Source organism: Rousettus aegyptiacus, unplaced genomic scaffold, assembly GCF_014176215.1.
Source record: "Rousettus aegyptiacus isolate mRouAeg1 unplaced genomic scaffold, mRouAeg1.p scaffold_m13_p_15, whole genome shotgun sequence".
NCBI classification, from domain to species: domain Eukaryota; kingdom Metazoa; phylum Chordata; class Mammalia; order Chiroptera; family Pteropodidae; genus Rousettus; species Rousettus aegyptiacus.
This window is the reverse complement of record NW_023416290.1, coordinates 56349970-56362364: the sequence shown is the minus strand read 5'-3', so window position 1 is coordinate 56362364 and position 12395 is coordinate 56349970. Positions and strand designations below refer to the sequence as shown.

Sequence of the window (12395 nt, the reverse complement as noted above, 5' to 3'; positions counted from 1 at the left end):
CGTGGCGATGGGAACGAGAGTCGGTGGGAGGCTCAGCGGGCTGAGCACTCGCCAGCTAAGGACCTGGCGTGGAGGGGGCCCTCGGGAAGGTCTCGTCTCGGGGCGCGTCTTGTCTCCGGCGCGGCTCCGTCGCTGTCCTCTGAGCACACCTACTTCGGAAGCGCGATCCCTCCTGCTTCTGATGCACAGCAGAGCGCAGGTGCACCTCCGGTTTCCTGGGGCCGGAGCTCTGTGCTGCCGGGGAAACGAGGCCTTCGTCTCGTTGCCCGGAGCCTCTCCAGGAAGGAAGTGCCAGAGGCCGAGCAGAGAGCCGGATATAGGGCCTGGCCGTACCTTGCCCTTTGACTTAATCCAGCAAAGGCACAGATGATGAGTAAAGCCGGCTTCTAAACTCTGCCAGGATCGTTCACAGACTCTCACATATTAGGATTCTGTAGCGGCCGCTGTCAGGGTGCCAACGTGCCCCCCAGGGGAGTTTTACCATTGCAAGGCCCCTGGCCCCTGAACCCTGGCCCGCTTCACTCCCAGCAGCACCCAGAAGCATGTGCCTTGCTCCGGCACGTCCCTGAGGAGCCCGCTTGGCCTATGCAGAGAGCACAGTGCCGGGGAACAGCCTTGAGCTGATGGATGCAGGAGTATCAATACCCCAAAACTCCCTTGGCCCCCAAAACTCTCCTGCAGGGTTGAGCCGAAGTCGCCTTCTGTTGGGACTGTGTTTGACATCACGGCCGTGCCTGGCCTCCTGCTGTCCCAGGCCCACTGCCCCACAGCCACGCCGGGGATTCTGTTCCAACACTTTCACGGGAATGATTCCAGGGTCTGCTTCTGGGGAGCCCCACCTGAGACAGAATCAACTGCAGATCATAACTGTTTAGCACCTACTGTGTCCCAGGCACTGAGTTTGGAGGGCTTTGTTTTTGTTTTTGTTTTTGTTTTTGTTTTTTTGTCTTTCTGAAACACATTACGTCATTTAATTGGGCTGGGGAGCCCAATGAACCAACGAATGGCCGAGGAAGGGGATTCCTCAGTGGCATTAGTACAAGCGGCCGCCGCTCCCTGCAGCAGAGTTTCCCCTCACGTCGAGTGTGTGAGGTGGGCCATCGACGCGCCACGTGCTGAGCCAGGCTCCGGTGGTGACTTGGTTTCTCTCATGTGCCAGGGCAATCTCAGAAGCCAGGAGACACGGCCCCCAGGCCTCCCGGACGACGCGACCAGGGCAGTGACAGCCCCCGCGAGTGCCGACCTCAGGTCCACATCCGCAGAGCTTTCTGCGGTCGGCGGGGGCCCGCGTCGTGAGCCGAGCCTTCTCGCGGTCCCAGAGGCCCTCGCCCGGGAGCGAAGCCAGACCGACCCGGGTGACGCCGGCGTTTCGATGGCGAGGGCTTGGCTCCAGAACCCTGGACCTCTTTCTTGGCTTCCGCTCTCTGGCAAAAAACTGAGTTTCGGATCGATTTAATTCCCAGAATAACCCCAGAAGTAAGAGCTGTTCCTTCAGATTGGGAATTGGGAGGGATGGATCGAATCACTTCTTGGTCACTGCCTCAGGGGCCATGCGTTTAACCACACGCCTCTGTGCCTGGCCTCTGAAGTTGAGTGTAGGGTGTGACTATAGCATAGAAGCTTCATTTTTTTTTTTTAATTTCTATTTATTTATTTTTCTAACTTTCAGTAGAGGCATTATTTATGCAACCTTTGGTTGACCGCACAGACTGCAAGGACCTTGTCAGCTTACAATCCCTTATATTTTTTTAATTTTATTTTTTACGCCTACAGCACCTGGTCTTCCTAGGTGGTCTCCCATCCAAGTACTATCCAGGCCTGACCCTGCTCATCTTCTGAGATCAGATGGGATCGGGCTGGTTCAGGGTGGCGTGGCTGTAGACGGGGCATTGTTTTTAATCCTCACCCTACTCCCTGAACGCTTTCGTCAGCAGCCCCATTCACAGCTGTGGCTCGGAGTCTTAGAGACCCTGGACCAACGTGAGTGTCAGAGCTCACTCACGTGGCAGGTGCCCGAAGCAGGTCCTCACTCAGCTGGGCCCCACTCGAGCGGCTACACCTGTGTGCCCCCGCAGGACTTGGCATCTGCTCAAAGCTCATCACCATACCTCCCGATTCATCTCAATTTGTCTCCCCTCTAAGAGAACCCGATTGGTGCATCTCTGAGGTTTGGATGGATGGGGCGTGGGGGAGGGGATTTCGGACCTCGACTTGCATCACCACTCTAGAAACTGAAAGATGTCGGAAGAAATGAGGTCACGACTATTTTTATGTCTGCAAAGCCACAACCAGTCACACCACGATCCAGCTAAATGGGTACAGTATCGATCAGGAAAGTGACTTTGAGGACGGCCCGGTTGGAGTCAAATCAGCGAGGCTCGCGCAACCAGTCGATCCTGTGGCGACAAGGGAGTTTACCGTGGTGGGAAGGACGCCAGGCACACAGCGCCTGGCTTCCCGCCCTGGCCACGCCGCCCGTCTGCTCGACGCCAAAACTCTGCTTCCTCAACTCTAAAACGGCCGCCGCCCCACCCACACGGAGGCGTGGACAAGGGCCTAGCCTTGCACCTGCTCGGAGCTGGTGCTCAAGAAGCCCTAGGTAAATGCGCCGGCCGCATCCGAATGTAACCCCTGGCGTTCATTAGGTAAGGGGGAAACATTTAGTAAAGTCACTATTATTGCTCTGTAGATAAGAGGAGTGATTAAACACAACTGTTCGGCTTCTGCTTTCTGGCCCTGATTGTGGAAGGACTTTGTACCAGCCCCATCGGCCTCGTGGGCAGGCCAGGTGTGTCTGTACCTGCTGCCCCGAAATCCCACTAAGAAACCCTGGAGACCGCCCATGGGTTTTCTGCTGCTCGATGCAATGCTCTGGAGCCCTCCAGACCCTGGGGTCTGAGGGGGGTGAACCGCTGCTGGCGAGGGGCCCCGAGCCGAGCGGTGGGCGTACCGGCCTGGCAGCGGGGCGGCCTGCGGCCGAAACCCCACTCGTTGCGTTAAGTGCCCATTAGTCTGAAAAGCCACGGTTTTCTCTCTCAGTCTCCGCAGAGGGGAGGAGGGACGCACTGGTTAGAAATCTAATACCCACGACGACCGTTACTTAGAAGAAATGTCTTGAGCTCCGAGGAGCCCACCGCGGTCTTAGAACATGTGGCATTTACTCTCTCATCTAACGTGTACGGCCAAAGGGCCGAGGGTGGAGCCGCCCCACCCCACAGGTGACGAGGCTGGAGCGAGATTAAATAGCAAGCCCGCCGTCTCAGGGGATGCAGTGGGGAGGCGACTCTGCGGGCCAGGCCGACGAGGTCCAAGGTCCTACCACGCGAACACTCTCTTCGTGGTTCCCGCATCAGAATGGGTTTGAAAGTCAACTTCGACATATTAGGAGCCGATATTTCTAAGCAAAGCTTGAATCATTAACCCTGAAACTTGAAATGCAGTTTATTCTGCCTTCCAAAGACTGCAAGTTGTCAGGAAGGCGTTCCGGGAATTTAATTCCTCTTTTTCCATCCCAGTTGCGGGATCGGGGGGGAGGCAGGACGTACCGCAGTGTGCCTGTCCCGCCTCCTCTCTCTCTCTTGGGCATCAGCTCAGGTTCTCCCCGGCTACCCAGTTAGAGACCTGAGGGTCCGTCCGCTCCTCCCTCACGCTGCCCAGACCCTCTGAGTCCCCGCCGTCGCCCGGCCCGCGGCTCCGTTCCCGCGTCCCTTGGGAAGTCCAGAGCCCGCCCCCTCTCCACCGTCCTGGGCTCTGCTGTCGGGAACCACCCTGCCCCCGCGTTGCCCCTGTAGGTGTGCTCCCCACTAACGCTATGACATTCATTCCACAACGTACGTCAGAGGTTGTCACGCCCCGGATGAAGCCCTCCAGCGGCTCCCAGAAGCCGCAGCGGCCAGGGCCAGCTCCCACCGGGGCCTCCGAGCCCCGCCACGACCTGGCCGTCCCCTCCGTGTGCCGCCCCCTCACCACACGCCCTCACGCACGCCTCCCCCGGCCTCGGGGCCTCCTGCCTCCAGCCTCGTTCTTCCTCTCCCCTCGTCAAGAAACACGCCCACGCTTGGTCACCTGCCAGCTCCTCCCTGACAGTGGAGACTCAGCTTGACACCACCCCACGGGGGGCTGCCCTGAGCCCTGGGTCGGGGGTCGGGGGAGGCGCCACCCTTACAGACTAGCAAGGACCCTCGATGACTGCAGGTAAGGCCCCTACCCAGGGTGACACCAATGTACTCGCCTGCCTCGCCCACCAGGGGTGACTTCAAGTTCAACACTGCTTTTCTAAATGTCCTCAAGACCTCGCCAGGAAGGCTTCTGAGACGAAGCCTCAGAACCTGCACTTTCGGCAGGCGATCCCGGTCTTCTTCGGGAAGCGTTGCTGGAACCTAGCGCTGACTCCCCACACCGGGGTTTGCTTCAGAGCAGGTTCTCGGGGACGGCTCGTGAATGGACAACGCTGAGCTGTTAGACCAGGGTGAATTTCAAGCCCCCACAGCACTGCACTCTCGCCGTTATCAGGTCTTCGCCGTCGGTGAATCTGCGTGTCGTCCTCCGGGCCATGTTTTGTTTCTAGGACACAGTCCCAGCCAGAGGCGAAGTGCTGTTTCTTGTGTGACTTTCTGTTGCTTGCTCCTGGTCCTTCTTGTTATTCTTGCCATTCCGGGTTGTTCCGAGTGCCCAAACACTCCTCTTATAAAATCAACAGGCCGGATGGAATGATAAGAGCCACAGAGCCGTTCGGGTCTATTTAAAAGAGTGACTCTTTTTAAAGAGTCGATGATTCGAGAAAGGAGAACGTCGCACTGTGGCCGTGGGTGCGCCCGTGAGTGATTATTATTTGCCGAGTCTGAAATTGTAAGTTCGATTGGAAAATACCTCTAATAAAACATGTGGCGCAAGGAGAAGGAAGGAACCGAGCATTTAACGATGACTTGTTTTATTAAAGACCCACCGCGTGCTACCGGAGGGTCTGTGCTTGACCCGTAGTTTCGCTGAGGCCTCTCAATATGTTCCCATTTTACAGATGAGGAAACTGAGCCTCTGAGAGGCAAACACGCTGCCCAAGACGACTGACGCGGTTGTCACATCGCAGGAGCAGGTGGGGGTTTCGGGGCTCAGCTTCGTGCACCTGATTTCTTGCAAAGGAACAGCGAAGCGATAGCCTACCTTTCGCCAGAAACAATGAAAGCCTTCTCTTTCAACCTGCTCCTCTCATTTTCTTGTCAAGTGGTCTTTTCGAGACTCTATTGAGTCCTCCATATGAAAATGTCTCTTATTGGGTAGAAATCATCCCAGGATTTTCTCCAAAATAGTAGAAACGGAGGGTCCTGTTCTCTCTTTTTCAGTCTTACCAGCAAAGGGGAGATAGTTGTCCGGGAACATTGTACCCGACTCTTGGATTGTACTTATAGATAAGTCTTGGGCCATAGTTCTAGAGAAGTCTCGCTTCCTCCTGTGGGCCCAGCTGTGAGGCCACCTTGGGAGGTGGGGTTCAGGTTCAGTGCTGGGTTTCTGGAGCTGAGCGGCACCAGGTGGTGTCCCTGGGCCTCTGAACCTCCAGTTCTTCATCTGTAAAGTGAGGCTAACAGCGTGTGATTTATAGGACTGGTGGGAGAATTCAGTGAGGTTATCTAGATAAAGCACAAAGCAAGATGTCCGTCAGAGAAAAACACTCAATGTCGTTGTTATTAGTACTTTCCAGGAGATATTTTAGTTCCTTTAATGTGAATGTTCTCGTTTCGTCCTGTGCAATCTGAATTGTCAACCCTGTCTTGCCAATAAGGAAACTGGCGTTCTGAAGATGTATCCCCACGACCCGGGTCAGAGAGCAAACCGAGTAGTTCTCAAAGCGCGGCAGGCGTCGGCATCGCCTGGAGGGCCCGTGAAAACTCATACGCGGCTGCACCCCATGACTCCGACCCCAGGTTCTGAGTCAGTAGCCCCGCGAGGGGGGCCCAAGAATGTGCGCGTCTGCTCAATTGCCAGGCGGTGCTGGCGAAGGCGGTCCGTCAGAGGGCCGGGATCTGACCCGCGAACCTCGCCTTCTCAGGCAGAAACCATGCCCCCTGCAGCTAGCGGGGCGCCCGCCTCGTCCGAGCGGGGCCCTGGGGCCGCCTGGTGCCGGCCACGTCTGTACCCAGCTCGCCGCTCGCCCCGCCGCGACGCCCACTTGGGTCACCGTGTCCCCTGGTGTCCTCGGCACTCCCTAAACCCACCCCCGGGGCAAGCTGGGCAGTGAGCACGAGTGGCTGGTCTCCTCCAAATAAGAAGAAAACCTTCCCTTGGAAGGTTTTGATGACTCGACTCGCGTGAGACCCGTAGTTTCAAAGTCTGGGCGCACAGTAGACTCAGGCGTGGAGATTTCCCAAGATACGGATGCCCGAGATTCGACTGCATGGGTCCAGAGTCGGGCCTGGGTATCCGCGTTTTTTAAAGCTCCCCACGTGACTTTAAGGGACAGACACGTTTAGTCAGAGGGCCACTGACTAAAAGGCAGAAGGGAGCCTGTCCAGCACGGCGTGGACAAGGCCCGGTGTGACTAGAAGGAGGCGCAGAGGCCTGGTCAGCCATCTCCGTGGTGCGGTGCACAGCTCCATGCTTTGGCACTCATTTGTTCTGCTTTTTGTCAATTTTGATAAAGAGACTATTTATTTTTACACGGTTGCTAGACGACGGGAAGCCCGGGCAGAGTTCCAGTGGGGAAACGCACGTGGCTGGCTTCCTCATGCTTCACATTCTGCCGCAGTCCCGGAGCCTCCAGCCCCTCCCTGGGGAGCAGGGAGGTACCGCCTTCTGGATCTCCTCCCGCCCCTCGTCCTCCGATCGCCCACATGCCACGTTCCTCCCTCGGCTCAAGTTGCCGCGTCGTCTGTAGTCATCAAATGTTTCCAACTGCAGGGGCTGCAGATCAGCCCAAACATCCATGACCTGAGCAGGGGTGACGCCTGCCCCCTTGTCCTACGCCCTCAGCCAGAGAGGAGGGCAGCCTCTGGCGAGCCCAGGAACAGGGCCCCATTAGAGCCAGGCAGCAGAAGGAGGGGAACAAGGAAGACCCCCTCATGCCCCAAACTATTTACTCTTTAACTCCTTCCCCATTTTCTGCCCATTCACCTGACCCGCCCACCCCAGCGTGAGCAGAGACCTATGCCTACTCAGTCTCAGAAGGCCACCGTACAAAAAGCAGGGGTTTGGGATTCAGGAAAATCTGAGTCTTCTGAGCAGTGTAGGGCAGAAAGCCACCTCACCCCCTGAGCCTCAGCTGCCTCGGCTGTTGTCTGAAATTGCGACTTCTGTCGCCTGGGGCTTCTGTGGGGTTTCTGTGCAATGACGTATGTCCGTGTGTCTGGAACGTGGCAGGTGCTCGGGAAATGCCAGCATCTTCCCCTTGTCCACGCTCAGTTTTCGCAACACAAACACCAGCCCCTCACTACGGCCCTCCTGACCTGAGGCCGAGGGAGGGACAGGTGCTCGGGAGACATTTGAAGCCACGCTAGATCGGCCTCGGGGTGGAAAATCGCTGCCCGTGCATTGAACTTGATATTGTTTCCACGATGCAGAAGGGACGATGGAACCAGCGAGAGAAAGCGCTGGGTCTGGTATGTTGACGGCTCAGTCTCCAGCCACCGTGGAACCGGCTCCGCCTCGTCCCTCGGAAGCGCTGACCCCATTGTGCGGCTGTGTCTCTGCCGATCGCCTCTTCATTCCTCTTCGTTCAGCTAAGTGAGCAGTCGAGGGGACACTTCCGATGCACCAGGGTAGAGGCGGGCTCGCTATGCCCATGAAGGGCCGGCTAGTAAATACTTCAGGGACCCGGCAGCTCTATGGAATAAACATGTATATATATATATTTTTTTTTCTACAAGTGAGAATAGTGAGATACTCAGAGCCAAAATAATTTGCCAGAGGCCCCATTTCAGAGAAGAGACAGACTGAGACTTGGGCTCTTGGGCCCTGATGCCGAGCCCAGGGCTCTTCCTGCCGTCATTGACCTCCAGACAACCACGAAGTGAGCCCGCGTGAATCCGAGAGGTCATTTAAAGGCAGGCGGACAGGGCGCAGAGGAAGGGGTGCAGAGAGCCTCGCTCCTCCACGTGTGGTCTATGGACCAGTAGCACCTTCAGCCCCTGCGAGCTAGTTACGAGGGCAGAACCCCAGGCCCAGTCTGGACATGCGGAATTGCAACCTGTGTTTTAACGAGACCCCTGGGGGGGGGGGCTGTACGCCCATCACAGGCTGGAAACATTTGTTTACGAGGTAGCATTCAGACTTTCCAGGAGAATATTTACCACCAGAAACAAATAAACAAACAAACAAAAAATAAGGGCAATAATCACCACTGTTGAGCTCAGCATCAACCACGGACCATTGCAAATTTTTCAAAATATCATCCAACCGTTAAGACGTATAAACCGTTTTGCTCATCAGCCAAGATATTCGACGAGACAAAATGTTCCACTCTTCCTGTGAGATCAAGATCACATTTATGGCTGTGACTCTATCCGGTTATCATTGTGGTTTATATCAAGCCACTCCTTTCTACGATCATTTGTTTATTCATACTTCCGAATCATTTTTACATAAGCACACTGAAGCTTATGTAAAAATACCTATTTTCCTCTTACAAAGTCCCCCGTAGCCCCATGGTGGCCTTGGTGCCAGACCTCATGCACAGGTAAGAGAGCTGTGTCTCACCTCTGAGTTTCTAGGCTACCTTGGCTGAGTTCTTACCGCTTATCACTCTTTAAGGATTTTCTAGACTTTAATAAGGTCCTTTTTAGATCTTCTTCTCTTACTTCACTGGGCCGAGGGATTGCTAGGAGAGAAAAGGCACCAGGCCCAGAACACATGCTCGTGATACCAAATAGAATCTTCCTCCCCTCTCCATGACGGGCGAGATGGGGCAGCTCTGGGTCAGGACCTGAGAGGGGACCCAAGGTGTCAGCTGTGGAAGGCAGAGGTCAGGAGAGGACAGCATGGAAACCCAGGGCCCTGGGGGGCAGACAGAACAGACCTGATCCGGCTCTGCCTCCTATTTGCTGGGTGACGTTGGGTAGACGACTTGCCCACTCTGAGCCTCCTTGGCCTCATTTATAAAATGGGGAGGATGATGCCATCCTCGAGGGTGGAATCAGATCATATAAGTAAAATACCGGATGCCAGGCTGGTCACATACAGACACCCGATAAGAGATAACTCATGTTTTAATTATAGAATTGTATTTTGATTATAGAGTAAGGCATTGAGGGATAGAGGTCACAAATGTCGTGAATCTTATAATTCTTAACACACACACACACACACACACACACACACACACACACACACACACACACATGCTTTCCTGCATGAACTCCAATAAAGAATAACTAACAAACTTGAAAGGTAAATGACTCCTTCAGATACTTAATGCAATAGTTAGAGGCCCACAGATTAAATTCACCCATGGCTGACTTTTTTTTAGGGCCTACAGACTAAGAACAGATTTTACATTCTTGAAGAAAATGTTTGCTGACATGAATGGCACGGCAGTCCCGGGAGCAGCCCCCACGTCCAGCGCACTGTCTGTGTGTCGAGTCCCCTTCACGGGCCTTGTCGAGCGTCCCCAATAAACCGGAACAACACCGTCACCGCCCCGTCTTACAGACAAGCAAACCGAGGCTTCGAACGCATAAATAATTTCGCCAGCGTCCCAAAGCCAAGGCCAAATTGTGTGTCACTGCTCTAAACAGATTATTTTATTGTGAGCCTTCTGAATTGATTTGACAGAGTCAAAACCCAGTGAGACAAGCCCACAAATGCTGAGGGTCCATCCACTTAACAGCCCGAGGAGTGGGCACTGGAAGGAGGGGGCAGACTCACTGTTTCCATGCGCCTTGAAATGAGATTGTTTCTTCTTAAATCTGGAAAATACAGTGTGTGTGTGTGTGTGTGTGTGTGTGTGTGAGAGAGAGAGAGAGAGAGAGAGACAGAGAGAGAGAGACAGAGAGAGAGAGACAGAGAGAGAGAGACAGAGAGAGAGAGAGAGAGACAGAGAGACAGAGACAGAGACAGAGACAGAGACAGAGACAGAGACAGAGGAAATGTGGAAGGCAAACACCCCAAATTTCTTTTCACTGGGAGTCCCTTCGCTCCCTTTTTCTGCCGAGTCGTGAGTTGTTCATCTGGGCAAGGGACGTGGACAAACGTGTATTCATTAAAAATGCTTCTCAAGGGGCTCATTTGTGCGGGGTTTGGAAAAACTGGCATGATGTTTCCAGAAATGAGGGCAAGGCTTTGTGAGCCTCAGGTCCTGCCTTTCCCCACTCCAGACTCATTGTGGCTGTTAATGAAATGTTGGCGGAATTGAACCGAGCCCTGAAAAGCTACAAAAATAACCCCTCCACGGGGCTTCTCTGGAGATCAGCCCAGCGAGTGCAGATCTCAGCGAGTCAAGCCCCAAACCGCCAGGTCGTCATCACGCCCCCTATTACGGACCAGAAAATGTTGCATTCTGTCGTCCACCTGTTTCTGCACAGGGCGGTTATCTGCAAGCTCGTGTGTGATCAGAAAGTGTACTAGGCTTTGGGGCAGTGACCGAGTGATAAAAGCCAGATGCTTCCTCTTCAAATAACTCAGGAAGAGGACAGACAGTGACAAATATAACACAATGTGCTCACTCTCCAGGCTCCTGCACAGTGGGGGAGGGGCTGGGAGGTGCCCGGAGAAGTTGCAAATGAATCTTAGTGGAAGTTCAGAAGTTCAGAAGAGGGAAGGAAAAGAGCTTGGACTAAATTTCGCTATGTTCCTAGCACTGATGTATTTTTCCATACAACGTTCGACTGCTCTTCACAAGACCCTTGTAAAGGAAGGGTGTTATTTTTTTCCCCTTCATTTTCCAGATAAAGACACAGAGGCTCAAAGGTGAGGATGACTCAGTCAAGGTCACAGAACTAGAATGTAGCAGGTCAGGTTTGAAGTGTAATTTTCCTGGCACCAGCAAGGGGCGTAGGGCGGGAGGGGGTGGGTGGGGTGGGGGAGGCCAGCTGGGTAATACACCCTGAAAACACTGTATCCCACAGGCAAGATGGCAGCTTGGCTGCCCGGGGCCCAGATCAGCGTCGCGATAAGTCTTAAACATGAGCGCAGGGAAAGCGTAGAGCACAAACTGTAGAGCCAGATGCCTGGTCAGTCACCCTAATTCCACCTCACACCAGCGGTGTGACGCAGGGCCGGTCACTCAACCTCTCCGAGCCTCATTTGCCTCAATGCGCAACAGAGACGGTCACGTGGATTCCTTCCCAGGACTCCTGGGAGGATTGAATGAGTTCACGTTACAGGGCGTTGAGCAGCGCCTGGACCACCAGAAGCGCGTAATATATTTTAACCATTCTATGGATGTACAGCACCCAGCACAGTCTCTAGTACCTAAGGTGCTGAATACATGATGATTATTCTTACCTTGTGTTTATCACAATGATCAGCTGTGCATCTTCAATGCTTAATCAGCCTTAGTCGCAGTAAGGTAGAGATGGGAGTATTTGTCAGCCACTGATGCCATTTTGAGGCTGGGGTTTATTTATTAATTAAGAATAAAACGTTTTTGACAAGTCGGGAGTAAGGGAACGAGAAGAACTAACTTTCTTGACTAGCCATGAGTTTATGCTTCCAGCTGTGTGGCCGAGAGGAGAGGGGCTACAAAGCCATGTACAGAGGGCTCGGGTGACCTTTGTGACAATGTCTCCGCCCTTGCCCGACTTGGAGATAGTTAAAACTTCCTGACTCTAGAACGCTGCTCAAAAAAAAAAAATATCCCAGCGTCACTGGGAAAGCTCGGTATTTGTTTGGCTCTTCCAACAACTTATGGTGTGATCCTGGGCTTGGCCCTGTCCGGCTCATTAGCTTATTCGATCTTCATAAGATCCCCTTTAATAAATGGAAAACGCTAGAAATCAAGAGACTGGCTCCACATCACAGAAACAACTAGCCTAAGGATAAAACGGAATGAGGAAAATACCGTAGGCCGGGAATCCCCTGGCTACATCTGGAGGTCAAGGGGATTCAAGCACCGAGCCGGGCAGGTGTATCGGACACCGTCCACTCCCCGCCCGGGCCCGCCCCAGCTCCTCACAGCCTCCCTCTCCCAACTCAGCTCTGCAGGGCTCCAGCCCCTCCCACCAGATCGACCCGCCCCAGGGGGCTCTCAGCCCAGACAGCCAGGAGGTGCAGGAGAGCGAACGCCCCACGGACCTATGGGAAGTAGGAGCCAGCGGGCATGATCTTCTCTCTCCCTCCGCCAGACCACCCTCCAGCAATCTGTTCCCCAGCACAGCAGTTCGTGTGCCTCTTACAGATGGTCCCTCAGATAAAACAGCAACAGAGGTGGCCAGCTTAGTGACCCCCCCCCCTCCACTGTTCCCTCACCG

The 12395-nt window shown here is 54.3% G+C and overlaps 1 pseudogene; it reads right to left on the bottom strand.

Annotated features, from left to right (window-relative positions):
- Nucleotides 1-1764: 1764 nt before the first annotated feature.
- On the bottom strand, nucleotides 1765-1883 carry LOC118612104 (annotated as a pseudogene).
- Between the last annotated feature and the right edge of the window lie 10512 nt (nucleotides 1884-12395).